Source organism: Suncus etruscus, chromosome 10 (assembly GCF_024139225.1).
Source record: "Suncus etruscus isolate mSunEtr1 chromosome 10, mSunEtr1.pri.cur, whole genome shotgun sequence".
NCBI classification, from domain to species: domain Eukaryota; kingdom Metazoa; phylum Chordata; class Mammalia; order Eulipotyphla; family Soricidae; genus Suncus; species Suncus etruscus.
In genome coordinates, this window is record NC_064857.1 from 79,136,225 (window position 1) to 79,152,559 (window position 16,335).

At 43.8% G+C, this 16,335-nt stretch overlaps 1 protein-coding gene across 1 annotated transcript in view; it reads right to left on the reverse strand.

Moving 5' to 3' along the window:
• ME2 (malic enzyme 2) overlaps positions 1-2,311 on the reverse strand; it is a 63,077-nt gene extending 60,766 nt beyond the window's left edge. Inside the window, exon 1 of the mRNA XM_049781547.1 lies at positions 2,164-2,311. The gene's annotated coding sequence lies outside the window, so the exon portion shown is untranslated. The remainder of the gene's footprint in view (positions 1-2,163) is intronic.
• Positions 2,312-16,335: the final 14,024 nt, after the last annotated feature.

The window sequence follows — 16,335 nt, forward strand, 5'->3', positions numbered from 1 at the left end:
ATTAGTTTCAAATGATCGATGTTTAAGGTGCATTCAGACTTAAGAGGTGGGTGGGTGGGGGGCTTTTCAATGATATCCCTTGAGTTGAATGCAGCTAAGACAGTGATTCTCAATTATTTTCTGTCATGCCCCCCCCCCCCCCCCCCCCCCCGGGAAGAAGAAAACATTTCTCTGGATTAATGGCTACAATGAGCACGTTTTGCAATGCATAGCTTTTCGAATCGGGGGTTTGAAGCAGGACACAGCAACTCTCGGCTCCAGAGACATACAGAGACATAAACACGGGGCTTAGCTTGTTATGACAGTGTTTGCCGAGCCTCGTGCCCCCACCCTGGGGGGGCGCACCCCACTATTTGAGAAGCACTGTGCTAGGCGCTGTCGGGTAAAAACTGTACTTTTTGGCAAGTTACTTTTCCTTTGTAGGCCTCGGTAAGTTGGAGCTAATTAAAGTACCAACCCTCAAAGAGTTCTTTGGGGACAATATACATAGAAAACAGTGCCCAGGTCATAATTATCAATATATACTTATCCACTGAAACCAAAAGAAATGACAACTAAATGCACTGTTTAAAAATGGTTGCCAGGGGCCCGGAGAGATAGCAAAGCGGCGTTTGCCTTGCAAGCAGCTGATCCAGGACCAAAGGTGGTTGGTTCAAATCCCGGTGTCCCATATGGTCCCCCGTGCCTGCCAGGAGCTATTTCTGAGCAGACAGCCAGGAGTAACCCCTGAGCACTGCCGGGTGTGGCCCAAAAACCAAAAAAAAAAAAAAAAAAAAAAGGTTGCCAGAAGCATTAGAGCATTAGGAAGGTAAAGCAGGGGCCAGAGCAAAGTACAGTGGGAAGGGTACCTGTCTTGCATGTGGCCAAACGGGGTTCGGATCTCCAGAATCCCTTATGATCCCCCAAGCCCCACCAGGAGTAATCCCTAAGTACAGAGCCAGGAATAACCCTTGAGCACAGCTGAGTGCACACACACACACACACACACACACACACACACACACACACACACACACACACCACACACACCCCAAACCAAGCCCGGGCTGGAGAGATGGCACAGAGGTAGGGCGCTTGCCTTGTATGCAGAAGGACAGTGGTTCAAATCCCGGCATCCCATCTGATCCCCCGCACCCTGCATGCCAGGAGTGATTTCTAAGTACAGAGTCAGGAGTAACCCCTGAGCGCCTACGGGTGTGAACCCCCCCCAAAAAAAAATACAACCTCCAAAAACCAAACAAACAAAAGGATAGGAAACCAAAGAGGCAGGCGTAGTATTTTTTATATGAAAGCAGCACTTCTGTTGAGAGCCATTATTCCTGATGGCAATTTCGCACTAGGAAACCACCGCCTTTCTAAGCAAGAGGCAAAACAAAAAAATTTTCCAGGCAGGCTACAAGTTCAAGGCCGGGGAGGCCACGCAGGCCAACGACACCTGGCAGGCTGAGATGGATGGATGGATGGATGGATGGAAGGAAGGCTGGCTAGTTCCGCACCTGCCTGCCAACCCCGGTCCAGGACAGATGCCATTTCGGAGTGCAGGCACCGAACCGTTGCAAGCAAGCTGGGAACTTTTGTTCTGTTTGGGGGCCACACCGGGCGGCGATCAAGGGGGTTCCTCCTGGCTCTGCGCTCAGAAATCACTCCGGGCAGGCTCGGGGGACCCTCTGGGGATTCGAACCCCGTCCTTTTTTTTTTTTTTTCCTGCATGCAAGACAAACGCCTTACCTGCTAGCTAGCTATCTCTGGGGCCCCAAACTCATAACTTTGGGGGCCTGCAGCAGCAACTTACTTCCTGGAAAGCGCAGCCGCCAGCGACACGCGAGCGGCCGCACGGGCGGGCGCAGACGGGCACCATGCGGGGGCCCAAGCCCGCGGCCCCCACTCGCGCCTGCGGAGCTCAATCGCCGGCGGATCGGGGTGCGACGGAGACGCGGGTGGAGCCGAGAGGCTGGAGAGAGGATGCTCGCGCAGCGCGGGGGCCACGCGGGGCCTGGGGAGCCGGGGAGTCGCGCCCCGAAACCCGGGCCGGGCCGGGCGGGGGTCACCGCGACCTGACGACCGGCCGTGTCCGCCCGCACCCCGCACCCCGCACCCTCAGCCATTCGCCTGCACCCCGCCGCGCCGCGCCGCGCACCCCACGCGCCCCAGCCCACGTCTCACCCCCGCGACAGGTGGTGCCGCCGCGCGCAGAGGCCGCGGCCCTGGGGCCCACGGAAGCGATGCTCACTCCCCGCGCCCGAGCCTCGCACGACGGGCGCCGGCTCCGGCTCCGTCGCCTCGCACAGCAGCGCCCAGGCCAGCCCGAGCGACAGCGCCGCGCCCGACTTGACTGCCTGACTTGACTGAGCGAGACCCGGGTTGTGAACGAGGCGAGCCCGAGCCGGAGCCGGCGGAGCCCCCAGGGGCGGAGACGGACGGGCGCGCGGACCAATGAGAAAGCAGAAAGCCTGCAGAGAGGGCGGAGCTTACGCTACCCGTGTTGACGGACGGGCGCTCGGACCAATGAAGAGGCGGGACGACGGCCTCGGGGGCGGGGCTCCGCGGCCCGCGCTCTGCCTTCTCGGCCCCGCTTCTCAGACGCGTCGGGAGGAGCTGCGGGAGACCGGGCGCGCGCCCGCGGGTGGGGACGCGATGCCGAGCTCCGGACGAGGAAGAGGAGGAAGTGGAGGAGGAGTCCCGACCTACAGCGGTCGCTCGTGGTGGTGGCGCGGGAGGAAGGAGTCGCGCGAGAAGACGTTCTGCGCAGGCGCGGACGCGGTCCCCGGGGAAGGTCGGCGGGTACCAGTCGGAGCACGGCTTGGAGTGGAAACCTGCAAGGGCAGCGAGGCGCAGACCCGGAGAGGATGGAGCCGCACCGGGCTGGAGGAAGGAGAAGCAGAAGAGGGAATAGCCACCCAGGAAAATGCTAGGCCCGGCCTTTAGTTTCTCCAACTATTTCTTCGTGTGTAGGACTCACTCTTTTTTTTTTTTTTTTTTTTTTTTAATTTTTATTTTGACCAAAGTGGATTGCAAATCTTTCACACTAATTTTTTTAGGTACCTAGGGACATTGAATCAGGGGGCATGCCCACCACCAATGATCTTCTTTTTTAATATATATTTTTTTTATTGATTGATGAAAATGCTTTCCAGAGTTGACATAACTGATCCTCATACAGTTGTTTCAGGAAGACCAAAAGCAGCCTGATTCAAAAAAGAAACAGAAAATGGAAACAAACACTAAAGAGATTGGAGAAAAAGGAAAGAAAGTGTTCAGTGGCAAGTTTATTTTTGAAATTATTGAATCACCCATGAACTCATTCATGCATTAGCAGAAAGTTTAGTAGGCTCTTGTTTTTTGTTTTTTTTTAAAGGAGTAGAGTTAAAAAATATATAGTAAAAACAGTGTGGGTGGCAATTGTTTTTTGCATAGGCCCAGCAAAATATAGGGGAAATGGAAAGGGAAAAAAAGCCTTGACCTAAGTACCTAGAGATCTTACCCCTGAAATTTTCTGGCATAAGACCGACTCAGGGCTCCAGGCATACTAGGCTATCCAACCCCTGATTCATTCTCTGTGGTCCTGGTAAAAAAAAAATTTTTTTTCGCAGATTTGCTGTTGGTGTAGGACTTGCTCTTCTGCCACATTCATTGCCACTCTCCTCGCCGGCTGGCACCGTTATTGACCCACAGGGAATCGGCCAATTATCTCTATTGTCACCATTCGCCATAAATAGACTTTTAATGTTCTGTCTCAGAAAAGTACTAGGACACTAAATTATCATCTTGAAAGCAATGGGAACCATATAAGAGGACACTTGTACTTAATCTAGTGTTAGTTGGTTGGGGGAGTATTTCTTTTCTTTAATTTCCAAGAAGGATCACACAATTTTTTTTTTACTGCAACTAAATCTTGGGGACTCTAGAAACAAAGCCCCGTGCTACTGCTTTCCAAATAAAAGTGTAAAGGGCAAGGCAGGAAGAATAAGAAAAATAGGACGTGATGGAAAATGTAAGAGAAAGTTGAGCAGAAGTTAATGTTTTGACAGTTGTGTAAAATCTGGAGCCACTTGGAGCATTCAAGGGTGGGGCATGTTTGAACTCTGTAGTTAGATGGTAAATGATAGGGATGGCTGCTATAGTAACCACCAAAGTAAAACTAAAGATGACCTCAAATAACCCTGCTTGCCATGTATTGTGAAGATTCAGCAAAATGAACGAGAGAAACTTTGAAAATGATCATCAACAACACTGGCTTAATAAATTGGGGGATAATTAAGGAAGTAAGTCAGTGGTAAAGTGCTAAAGCTGTGCATGTCTGAGGCTGGGTTATATGTACTCGCTTTCTCTGTTACACACATATAAGGAATGGCAGAAGCGATAAAATTATGTCTCTGAAAGACAATTTCTCCTTTGCTTGCCTGACTCCTGGTTGAAAGTTGTAGCACCATTACAGATATTATCAACAAATTACCTACTAAAAGAGATATCTGTTAATATCCAGGAGTCAGCCATTACTGGTGGACTTGCCTATACCCCAATTCATTTTTCCTAAGTCTCCAGTGATGTGGCTAGTTTAAGTTGAGATTCACAAGCTTGAAAACTGTGAAAAATGTCTTCATTTAAAAAATTCCAATCACATGTTGAAGTTGTTTTGGCCTTTCAGGGCAAATGAAATATTTTAAAATCATTCTTTTACTTTTCTAATGTGGCTACTAGAAAAATTAAAATTATAGGAGTGTGGTTTGCTTATATTTCTGAGGGATAGAGCAGCAAGAGTGGACCTGACTAGAGACACGGATATGCATGCCATGGAATGTTCCTAATGGGAAGTCTTTTCCAAAGAGATGACTCATTTGCCTTTGCTTTTTGATTATTTTTGTGGGGGTTGCTTTACTCCATATCCATCCCCCTTTTTGTCAGAAGTCTTTGGACATGATACCCATAAGATGACTATAAACAATATAAAGACTTGTATATGAATATTGGTAAGATGAAATAACCAGGATCCCGGATCATGTTGAATCACATTCAGCCTCGGTTTCTACCTGTTTTGTTTTGTGAAATAGGTCTTTATATAAAAAAACTCAAGGAGGGACTTTTGTTGTTTGTGGTTTACTTTTAGCAGCTCCTAATTAACTGCAGAGTCAGTTTTCTGGTCTTGTTCACATAATCAGGTTGGGATCATGCTTTCTCTTGTTTATGATTCTTTCCCCTTTCCCTAAATAAAGGTACTTATTTTACAAAAACATACATAATAATAATGTCATGATCTTTTATATATGTAAATATCCATTTCCCTCAACTGCTTATAACTCAATAGTTTTTATTGAGGTTATCAAAGTTAAAGTATAGTAACAAAACTATATTCATTTTAGATATCAACCTATCCTATTAGATATCAGGTTTTAAATTTAAATTTGTACAGGGGCCACACCCAGCAGTGTTGGGGTGTGTGTGTGGACACTCATTACCTAGGTTTAAATTCATGTTTTCTTACTTGCCAGGCAAATGATCTTTCTTTTCATTTGTATACTCAATCCCTTAAATGTATTTCTTAAACTTGTGTGCTTGGAGATTGCAGATAGCACAATGAGTAAGGTGTTTTTCTTGCATCTGAACGACCCAGATTTGATCCCTTGTCTCCTGAACCCTGTCCCGAGTGATCCTTGAGAGCAGAGCCAGCAGTAATCCCCACCCACCCAACCTGAGAACTGTTGGGTGTGGCCCAACAAACAAAATAGCTGAGTAGGTAGAGTCTAAAGGAAGAAAACGTACAGTACATTTCAAAGCCTAAGGTAATTATTATTCTAAATATATGCAAATAACTTCCACACATCTGTTTTCAATCATATAGAAAACTACCAGTTGCAGAATGTCTTTATCCAAGAAGTTTTTTTCTTGAGTGAAGTTCTTGTCTCCAGAAAACCAGCAGAAAGAAATTAAAAGGTTTAGGTCCCAGGTTTTTATTAGTGGCTCTCCACATTTCCCAATCACTTTTGTATTTTTCTTGTCATTGTTTAGATTTAGTAATTTGATATGTCACTAAGTACCTCGTACACCAAAGGAGCGTGTTACTTGCTGTTACCTTCTCCTGAACTGCATGTGTGTCTTTGTGAAGAGGACTTTCTAGTTTAAACTTGTTTTAGATTTTTCTATTTTCTGGATGTTCATTGAGAGAATGAAAGATGCTTAGGTGCAGGGTTCTCTTTAGAAATGACATTAGAGGGGCCAGAGTGGTGGCATGCTAGCCAAGGAGGGACCATGGTTCCATCCCCTGGCATCCCCATATAGTTCCCCAAGCCAGGAGCAATTTTGAGTGCATAGCCAAGAGTAACCCCTGAGCATCATTGGGTGTGGCCTTAAAAAAAAGAAAGAAAAGAAAATAGCATTGGAATTTTAGAAAATGACTGGAAATATAACTAAATAAGAATACAATGAGTGGAAAACACATTGCTTAGAAATTCCCATTAATGGATAGTCTTTTCTTTTTCTTCTTTTTTTATATTTATTTATTTTTGGTTTTGAAGGGCTATAACCAGCTGTGCTCAGGGGTTACTCCTGATTCTATACTCAGGAATCACTCCAGGAGGTGCTCAGGGGACCATAGAGGATACCATTACCATACCAACTGAACTATCTTTCCAAGTTTCCATTGGTGGATAATCTGAGGCAATAAGAGGAAAATTTTGAAAATCCAACTGAAATGCATGGAGGATGTACAAGGTGTATGCTTGCAAATTCTCTGGACAACAGCCTCAGGTGGTGGTGGTTGATAGTGGTTTTACTATTTTTGCATTTCTAGTTTATTTTCCTGCTTATGTATTTTAAAGGGAAGAACAAACTTTTGAAGATTGTTTGGGGCCACATCTGGCAGTGTTCAGGGTTTATTCAGGGCTATGTGCTCAGTGATTATGCCAGCAGAGATCTGAGGACCATATGTAGTGCAAGGGATAGAACCTGAGCTATTTGCATTTAAGGTAAGCATCTATGTGCTGTACTACCTCTCCTGTCCCATGAATATTAAGAATGTTTCATATACAGGGACAGAGCAATAGCACAGCATATAGGACTCCTACCTTGCATGCGGCTGACCTGGAACTGATCTCCAGCATCCCATATGGTCACCTGAACCCTCCAGGAGTGATTCCTGAGTGCAGAGCCAGGAATAAGAACACTGCCACGGGGCCGGAGAGATAGCATGGAGGTAAGGCATTTGCCTTTCAAGCAGGTTTGAATCCCAGCATCCCATATGGGTCCCTGAGCCTGCCAGGAGCGATTTCTGAGCGTGAAGCCAGGAGTAACCCCTGAGTGCTGCCAGGTGTGACCACCCCCCCAAAAAAACAAACACTGCCAGGTGTGACCCAAAATCCCTCCCCAAATTTCATATACAGTATGTTTTCTTGGAAAAAATTATGCTACCCAATCCCCAATTTGGAAAGTGGAAATGCACCCCCTACATAAACTTATTAACATTTTCTTTATCAATCAAGGACACATTGTAATCTTACCTCTTTAGTGAAGCAGAATGTAATAGCATGTTAATAAATACCATGGAATTATCTAGGAGCCTTGATAAAAAAGTAATGCTCCCCTTGCAGAAAGACAGTGGTTTGAATCCCTGCATCCAATATGGTCCCCTGAGCCTGCCAGGAGTGATTTCTGAGCATAGAGCCAGGAGTGACCCCTGAGCGCTGCCAGGTGTGACCCAAAACCAAAAAACCAAAAAAAAAAAAAAAAAAAAAAGACCTGGTACCAGACCCCAAATTAAAAAAAAAATAGCTTATATACCACCATTTTTCCATTTCAACAAATTCTTTACACATTAAGTATCTGAAATTAAACTGAGCAATGTGAACGTGGTTTGAGTATATATGATTCATGTAATATGGGTCAAATGCTCCATTTCTGCATACTTAAATGGCTTCTCTTTTTCAATGCATCAATGCAGACATCCCTTCCCACAGGAAGCTGCCTCACCTTTCTAGCCAGGAGCATTCTCTCCTCATTTGAGCCTTCTCATTATTGACAGTGTCATTTGACCCTATCTTATGGCACTTTCTGATTGCTTCCACCTCTGTGTTAGTAAAAGATGTAAAATTCTTATTTCTTTTTTTTTGGGGGGGGGGAGTGTCACACCCAGTGGTGCTCAGGGATTACTCCTGGCTCTGCACTCAGAAATCATTACTGGCTGTCTGGGGGGACCTTATGGGATGCCAGGATTCGAACCACCATCCTGGATCAGCTGAGTGCAAGGCAAACGGCCCCTCCGCTGTGCTATCTCTCCAACCCCAAATTCTTATTTTGTTTTTTTTTTGTCACGAACACTGGCTTTGGACATCAGATGTCAGACACATTTAACTGTGCCCTACAGGAGATGAATTCTCAGTAACTTAAAGGAAGAAACAAAAAGAAGTCCCTGGGGCAGGAGTGCTAGTATAGCAGTAGGGTGTTTGCCTTGCACTGCCGACCTGGGACAGACCCGGGTTCGATACCCGGCATCCCATATAGTCCACCAAGCCTGTCAGGAGTAATTTCTGAGCACAGAGTCAGGAATAACTCCTGAGTGCTTGTGGGTGTGGCCCCAAAACAAAAAGAGGTCCCTTACATAAAGGAGAGGTCTTCTAACATGAAGAAGTCCTCTGAGGGAAGATTTCAAGAGCAAGTTGAAAATGAGCTGGGTTAAAGGCCAAAATGAATTGTCTCTATGCTAATAAGGATCAGATTGATAAGAGAGGATGGGTGTATGCTATCTTTCAGATGAAACCTTGTCCAAAGATCGCCTTCCTTTTCACCTTTCTACTCTCACCTATTGCTTTTAAAGTCCATTGGCTGGGTAGGAGGTAGGAGAGGTCTTTGCTACCCTTTGAGAACTCAGCTAGCATGATAATCTGCAGTACAAAAATCTGAGAAATGGCTACACATTCTTTTCCCTAACATGAAAGTTTTTTTTTTCCTCTAAGTTTCTTTGTGTGTATTTGTAGTTTGGAGTTATAGGGCCATACCTGATTGTGCTCAGGGCTTACTCCTGGTTCTGAGCTCAGAGATCATTCCTAAAGGTGTTCAGAGCATCACCGTATGCAGCGTTGGGGCTCACATTGGGCTCATTTGCATGCAAGGCAAGTGCTTCACCCCTGTAATATCTCTCCAATATCCTCCACCCAATTGATTTCTTTAGAAATTGTTCTCCACGGCAAATGAGTGGGTTCATTCCTACAACTAAATGTATCTTTTTCTGCCAAAGCATTTCTTCTGCCGAGAAGGTGATAGCTGTATTCACTTTGACAGGTTGTAAATATCTCTGACTTAGGACACTGTCTTGACATGCCGACTTAGTCTGAATGGAAAAAGCCCACTGTCTCAAATGGCCTGCCATCCACTTACCTAGTGCATTATCCTTCCAATGTCTTTACTATTTAATTGGATGCTCTCTTGAGGCCAGGCTCTCCATCATGAGATTTTCTTCATAGAGCCAAGTTGTCCAAAATGGAGACCTTCACTATTTCACACAGTCTATTTCTGGGCCCTCAGTGAAATAGCTGTCTCCTTCTTTGGTCAGGGAGTCACATGGACATTCTTATTTCCTGCCCTGGAAGCTCTTTCATTCCAGGGCCTCTGAATATACAAAAATCTCTTCTCTAGTTTGCTGCAAATGGCAGAGAGAAAGTCCTGGTAGCTCATTTCATGTAATGGTTGCCAGTGAAACTAAAATTAAGTCAAAGAAGGCCGGAGAGATAGCATGGAGGTAAGGCATTTACTTTGCAAGTAGAAGGTTGGTGGTTCGAATCCCATGGTCCCCTGAGCCTGCCAGGAGTGATTTCTGAGCATAGAGCCAGGAGTAACCCCTGAGAACTGCTGGGTGTGACCCAAAAAACAAACAAACAAAATTAAGTCAAAGAAAACTTAATAACTTTTTCCAGAAAAAATTTCATGACAAATCATGTAACAAATGTTACAGAAATTAGTTCTCTATAAATTAATTAATATAACTTTTCTATGAATTAAAAAACAACATAGTTTGGGGGCCAGAGAGATAACATGGGGGTTTAGGCAGTTGTCTTGCATGTAATTTATACCAGTTCAAATATCCAGCTCCACAGTACTGTCAGAGCTCACTTATAAGCCTAGAGGTAGGATTAGTCCCTGAGCACCTCTGGGTCTGGCCTTAAAAAAAAGCAACACATTTTTTTATTTTTATTTTTTGTTTGTTTGGGGGGCCACACCCAGAGATGCTCAGGGGTTATTCCTGGCTATGCACTCAGAAATTGCTCCTGGCTTGGGGACCATATGAGACATTAGGATTGAACCAAGGTCCATTCTGATCAGCACGTGAAAAGCAAATGCCCTACCACTGTGCTATCGCTTGGCCCCCAAAACAACACATTTCTTATATAAATTTTTTTCATTTCGCCACAAAATCTATAGAAATCAAAGGGTTATGCTTAAAGAAGCTTCCAGACTGTTTCCCAAGCTCTCAGTAGAGTGGAGTTGACCTCTATCAACAAACAGGAATTTGCCTTTCTAAGAACTCTCCTGTTTTCTTCTAAGAACTGCCTGACCTGAAGTGATTATTTTCCATTTTCTCATTTCTTTTTAAAACTTACTGCACTTGGAACTTCTGAACAACTTCTCAAAACAACACATTCAGTCCTCTGTTTTTCCTTTTTCTTCCTTCCTTCCTTCCTTCCTTCCTTCCTTCCTTCCTTCCTTCCTTCCTTCCTTCCTTCCTTCCTTCTTTCTTCTTTTTTTCTTTCTTTCTTTCTTTCTCTTTCTCTTCTTTCTTTTTCTTTTTTTTTTCTCTTTCTTTCTTTCTTTCTTTCTTTCTTTCTTCTTTTCTTTCTTTCTTTCTTTCTTTTTTCTTTCTTTCTTTCTTTCTTTCTTTTTCTTTCTTTCTTTCTTTCTTTCTTTCTTTCTTTCTTTCTTTCTTCTTTTTTCTTTCTTCTCTTTTCTTTCTTCTTTTTCTTTTTCTTTCTTTCTTTTCTTTCTTTCTTTCTTTCTTTCTTTCTTCTTCTTCTTCTTTCTTTTTCTTTCTTTCTTTTTCTTTCTTTCTTTCTTTCTTTCTTTTCTTTCTTTCTTTTTTTCTTTCTTTCTTTCTTTCTTTACATTTCTTTCTTTCTTTCTTTCTTTCTTTCTTTCTTTCTTTCTTTACTTTCTTTGTCACTTCCTTCCTTCCTTCCTTTTTCTTCCTTTTCTCTTTCTTTCCTTTCTTTTTCTTTCTGTGTGGGGGTAGTGTGTGTGTGTGTATGTATGTATGTATGTGGTGTGTGTAGGCATGTGTTTGAACCACACCTGGAAAAGCTCAGGGATTACTTCTGGCTCTGCACTCAGAAATTACTCCTGACAGTGCTTGGGGATCATATGGTATGCTGGAGATCGAACCTGGATCTGCTGCATGCATATGGGATGTTGAGGATCAAACCTGGGTTGGGCACGTGCAAGGCAAATTCCCTACCCACTGTGCTATTACTCCAGCCCCTGTTTTTCCTTTTTCATTTCCATTTCTATGTCCTACTTTAGACCTACTTCTGTTTGCTCTTTTGTTGCTGTAACAACAGCTCTTGGTGGGTCCAAGAGCTGCTCAGTATGCAGATGTCATTCCTAGATGTCATTCTCAGGAAACTGATACCATTAAGGATTGAAATAAGGGTTCCCACATGAAGAGTATAAGCTCCAGCCCATGGGGCAATTTCCAGGGTCTTGATAAAGGCCTTCTTAATGCTAAAGGCCTTTTTAGGCCTTCATCTAGATTGTTCTTTCTGGTTCACCTGGTTTCTAATCTCACTTGAGGTAAAGTTTCTCAAATACATTTTGACTCTATTATCATTGTTACCTTCTCATCCTCAAAACATATTTAATAATTTTCTATTTTAATAACCCTCCACTGATTGTAGAACAAAACCAAGAGTATTTATTCTGGAGCTGGAACAATAGTACAGCAGGAGGTTGGCTTGCACTCAGCCTACCTGGATTTGATCCCTGGCATTCAAAATGGTCTCCCAAGCACCATCAGTTGTAATTCTTGAGCTCAGAGACAGAAATAATCCCACCAGGTGTCACCCCTAAACAAAAACAAACAAAAAAAGAGTATCCTGACATTCAAGGTTTCCATATCTGAGTCTTCAACCTGCATAGTCTCACTTTCTCATCCTCTGAATTTCTTTTAATGCAACAAGTACTAAGATTTCATATTCTCTGTCTGGCATGCATATTTTTTCTTATAAGAGCCCTATCTTTTATCCATACAAGAATCTCCACATGTAATTTTATATTTATTTTATTCATAATTGCCAAAACTTTAAAACAAATAATATGCCCTTCACCAAGTCAGTGGGTAAATAAATTATGATGCAATCAGGCAGTGGAATGTTAATCCAGCACTAAAAAAAATAAACTAGTTTGCCACAAAAAATAGACAAGAAAGATTTGAATGTCTATCATCAAATAAAAGAAGTCAATTTAATTGGGGACACTGATGAAGGGAAGGTCACACTGGTAATAGGATTGGTGTTTAAACATTTCATTCCTGAAATGACTATAATATGAACAACTTGATAAATGTTGCTATAATAAATATTATAATGTTTAGAGTGGAGTAGTTTTTAGGTTCACAGCACAAGTATGTGAGGAAGGGAAGGGCGTTTGCATTTACCATCTGCTCTCACACTACGGGATTGACCCTTCTATGTGATTAAGGGGAGAAGGATTAAGACAGAAGAGTTTCAGGTTGTGGAACAATTCTGTGCATGCTACAATGGTGGACTCTTTCCATACATTTGTTCGAATTCATAGAATGCATAAAACCAAAAGAAAACCCTCAATTAAACTATGGACTGTTGGGTTAACTTATTTTCACCCTAATCAAAGATGGCTTCCTCTTTACATATCTAAATCCTACCTGGGAGGGAAGAACCTCTGGATAGGCTCTCTACCTCAGTCTCTTCTCTACCTGCCGGGGTGGTTCTATTCTTCCCAATAAAGACTGTGGTTCCAGGGAATCTCCTTCTCTCTCTTCATGTGGTGGAAAGGTCCCCAGATCCATGGTTCATCTCACCAGTCTGGTTTGGATTATCTTCTGTGGTGGCCTTTTTCCAGATCTGCTTCCCCTTTGTCCTCAGGACTAGAGTGTGAAGAATTATCTACAATGAAGTTCGTGTGTCAGTGGAGGATCATCAACTATAACAAATGTCCCATTGGGTTACAGTGGTCGGCAACCTTTTTTTTCAACTGAGCCAAATCTCGCCAAAACCACGATTGAAATTTATTTTGAGAGCCACACAGGGCGCGCACTGACAGAGGCTAGGAGCAGAGTCCTGACTCCTGGAGTGACTACCCGGCACACAGAAGAGCCAAATTAAAAGTGTAAAGAGCCACATATGCCTCGGGAGCCGCAGGTTGCCGACCACTGTAGGAGATATGAATAGAAGGGTCAATCCCATAGTGTGAGGGCAGATGGTAAATGCATCCTCCCTTCCCTCCCTCACATACTTGTGCTGTGAATCTAAAAACTGCTTCCCTCCAAAATCAAGTACATATTTAACATTTTATAAAAGTACAAGGACTGAGAAAATAGCATAGTATTTTTCTTGCATGGAGCTGATCACCATTCAATTCCCAGTTCCACAAGTGGTCCTCCAAGCCCTATTAGGAGTCACTTCTGAGTATAGCAGAGGCAGGAAGAGCCTTTGAGCACCATTCAGTATTGTTCAAATTCCCCTCAAAAAGAACCCAAACCCTCGCTCTTCTTTAAAGCTCAGATAAAATTATTTCTTCTATGCAAGCCTTCCTAGTTTTCTTATTTACACTGCTTTCTGTCCAATGTTTTGCTGTGACAGTTCTAAGTCCCTTCTCCTTTCACTTTTTATGACAATAACTCATGTGCACATCCTATTTCTTCTTTCCAGTTCACAAAACCCATAAGGCCAAGGAAAGTACCTTTGGTTTTTAATTCCTTTCAATATCTAGTACATTCCTTTTTTTGGGGGGGGCACACCTGGCGGTGCTCAGGGGTTACTTCTGGCTGTCTGCTCAGAAATAGCTCCTGGCAGGCACGGGGGACCATATGGGACACCGGGATTCGAACCAACCACCTTTGGTCCTGAATCGGCTGCTTGCAAGGCAAACGCCGCTGTGCTATCTCTCCGGGCCCAGCAATAAGTATTTTTATCCCTTAATAGCAAATGTTTCCTAGTACATTCCTTTATATAAAAATACTTGAAAAATACTTGTTAAATCCATGAAAACATTACTAGTGAGTTTAGTCAACAACTTTTATTTACAGGTAAATAGTTTCCACTTCAGTCCACAAACCTTTCACATTTGAGTACACTGCTCCAGGAAATTATGTTAATCATTTCTCATATCATCATATTTTCAGTCCAGAGGTCAGTCAATCTATCCAGGGGATGAACTTTAATTATAAATCCAAATGAGTTCTTTTGAGTTTATTGCAGATAACTGGATAGTGCCTATCCAGCATTTTTCATTGGAACCAACTGTTTCATATTCCCTGAGTCAGGGGAGGAGAGGAAACTGGATGGGTGAGGAACACAGTCAAGGTCCCCAGCAAATGAGGGTAGAGATTAGATGTAGAATATTGCAACGCCTAGAGAAATGTTTGTGCTGAGATCTTGGAGGTGAGGGTTTTCCAAGCAGCTGAGCACCAGATCCACCAACGGACTGAGGGATGGATAGTAAGTGAGGTTTGGCTCAGACATAACTTTAAAGGAGATGTTGTATGGACAGATGATGATTGTCATGTGTGTGATCTGTAGAAGAGTGAGCTTTGGCCCATACAGGCAGGACCTGAGGGACTCCTTCATTTATCTGTCGCAATTCAGAAAACTCTTTCAGAATGGCATCACATAGACTTAAAAAGTTGGAAGTCTGGGGCCAGAGCGGTGGCACAAGCAGTAAGGCATCTGCCTTGCACTTGCGCTAGCTAGCCTAGGATGGACGTGGTTTGATCCCCTAGCGTCCCATATGGTCTTTCAAGCCAGGAGCAATTTCTGAGTGCATAGCCAGGAGTAACTCCTGAGCATCACTGAGTGTGGACCAAAAACCAGAAAAAAAAGGGGGAAGTCTGGAGGAAATCCATCATTTTACCATTGACATTCTGAGTGAAGGACTTCATAGAGACCCTGCAAGTATAGAAGAACTTAGAACCCAATGAGAGAGCAAAGCTAACAAAATACTCTGTGGAAGGCTCACTCTTGGAGACACGGGAATCAATTGATAAAGTCTGACCTTGCCATCAGATGGGGATAAGAGGAGAGGGAAGGGACCGGGAAGGTGGCGCTAGAGGTAAGGTGTCTGCCTTGCAAGCGCTAGCATAGGATGGACCACGGTTAGATCCCCTGGCATCCCATATGGTACCCCCAGGCCAGGGGCAATTTCTGAGCGCTTAGCCAGGAGTAGCCCCTGAGTGTCAAATGGGTGTGGCCCAAACCCCCCCCCAAAAAAAAGAGGAGGGAAGGAGAGGACTCTAGACTTTGGTCTTTTTCAGAACATTCATTATCACATTGAGCCCCAAGTACCCTCGCAGAACCCAGTTGTGTGAGTTGGAGGAACTGTAAGCAGATTCGGCTACAGATGAATAAAATATTTCAGGACATCCGACCTGCATAACTAGAGTCCAGAGCCCCTAAGAGTCATCCAGCTCCTGAACTTTGTCCTGGCTTCCCTCACTAATGCTGACACTGCTGCAAATTCTTGAAAGATGAAGGACCTAAAAATAAAAGAAATTAAATTTTTGTTAGGTTTCTCACTTAGAGCCCACCTTTTCTCACTACCTTGACTTTGAGGCATGAGATAAGAAAAATCTTCTTCCAGAGCGGTGGCAGTAAAGGTAAGGCGTCTTCCTTGCAAGCGCTAGCCTAGGATGGACAGTGGTTTGATCCCCTGGCATCTAGTCCCCACAAACCAGGAGTGATTTCTGAGCTCATAGCCAGGAGTAAGGCCTTAGCGTCAAAGGGTGTGGTCCAAAAACAAAAAGGCAAAACAAAAACAAAAACAAAAAAATCTTCTTTGATTATAGTAAGACACACATAATATATGGTGTACTGTCTTCACCATTCTAAATACACAATTTGTGTTAAGTTTATTCACATTGGGATTTGGGTTGGGGGAGTATATACAGTAGTGCTCAGAACTTACTCCTGGCTCTGGGGTCATTCCTGGTGGGGCTTTAGGTACTCGGTCAATTAAACACAAGGCAAACATCCTATCCACTATATTATGACTCTGGCCCCATGTTCCCACTGTTAAGCAACCATGTTACAGAGATGAAACTATATGCATTAAACTTCTCCCAGTCCTCTCAGCCTCAGGTCACTCTCATTTACTTTAATTAATAAAGTC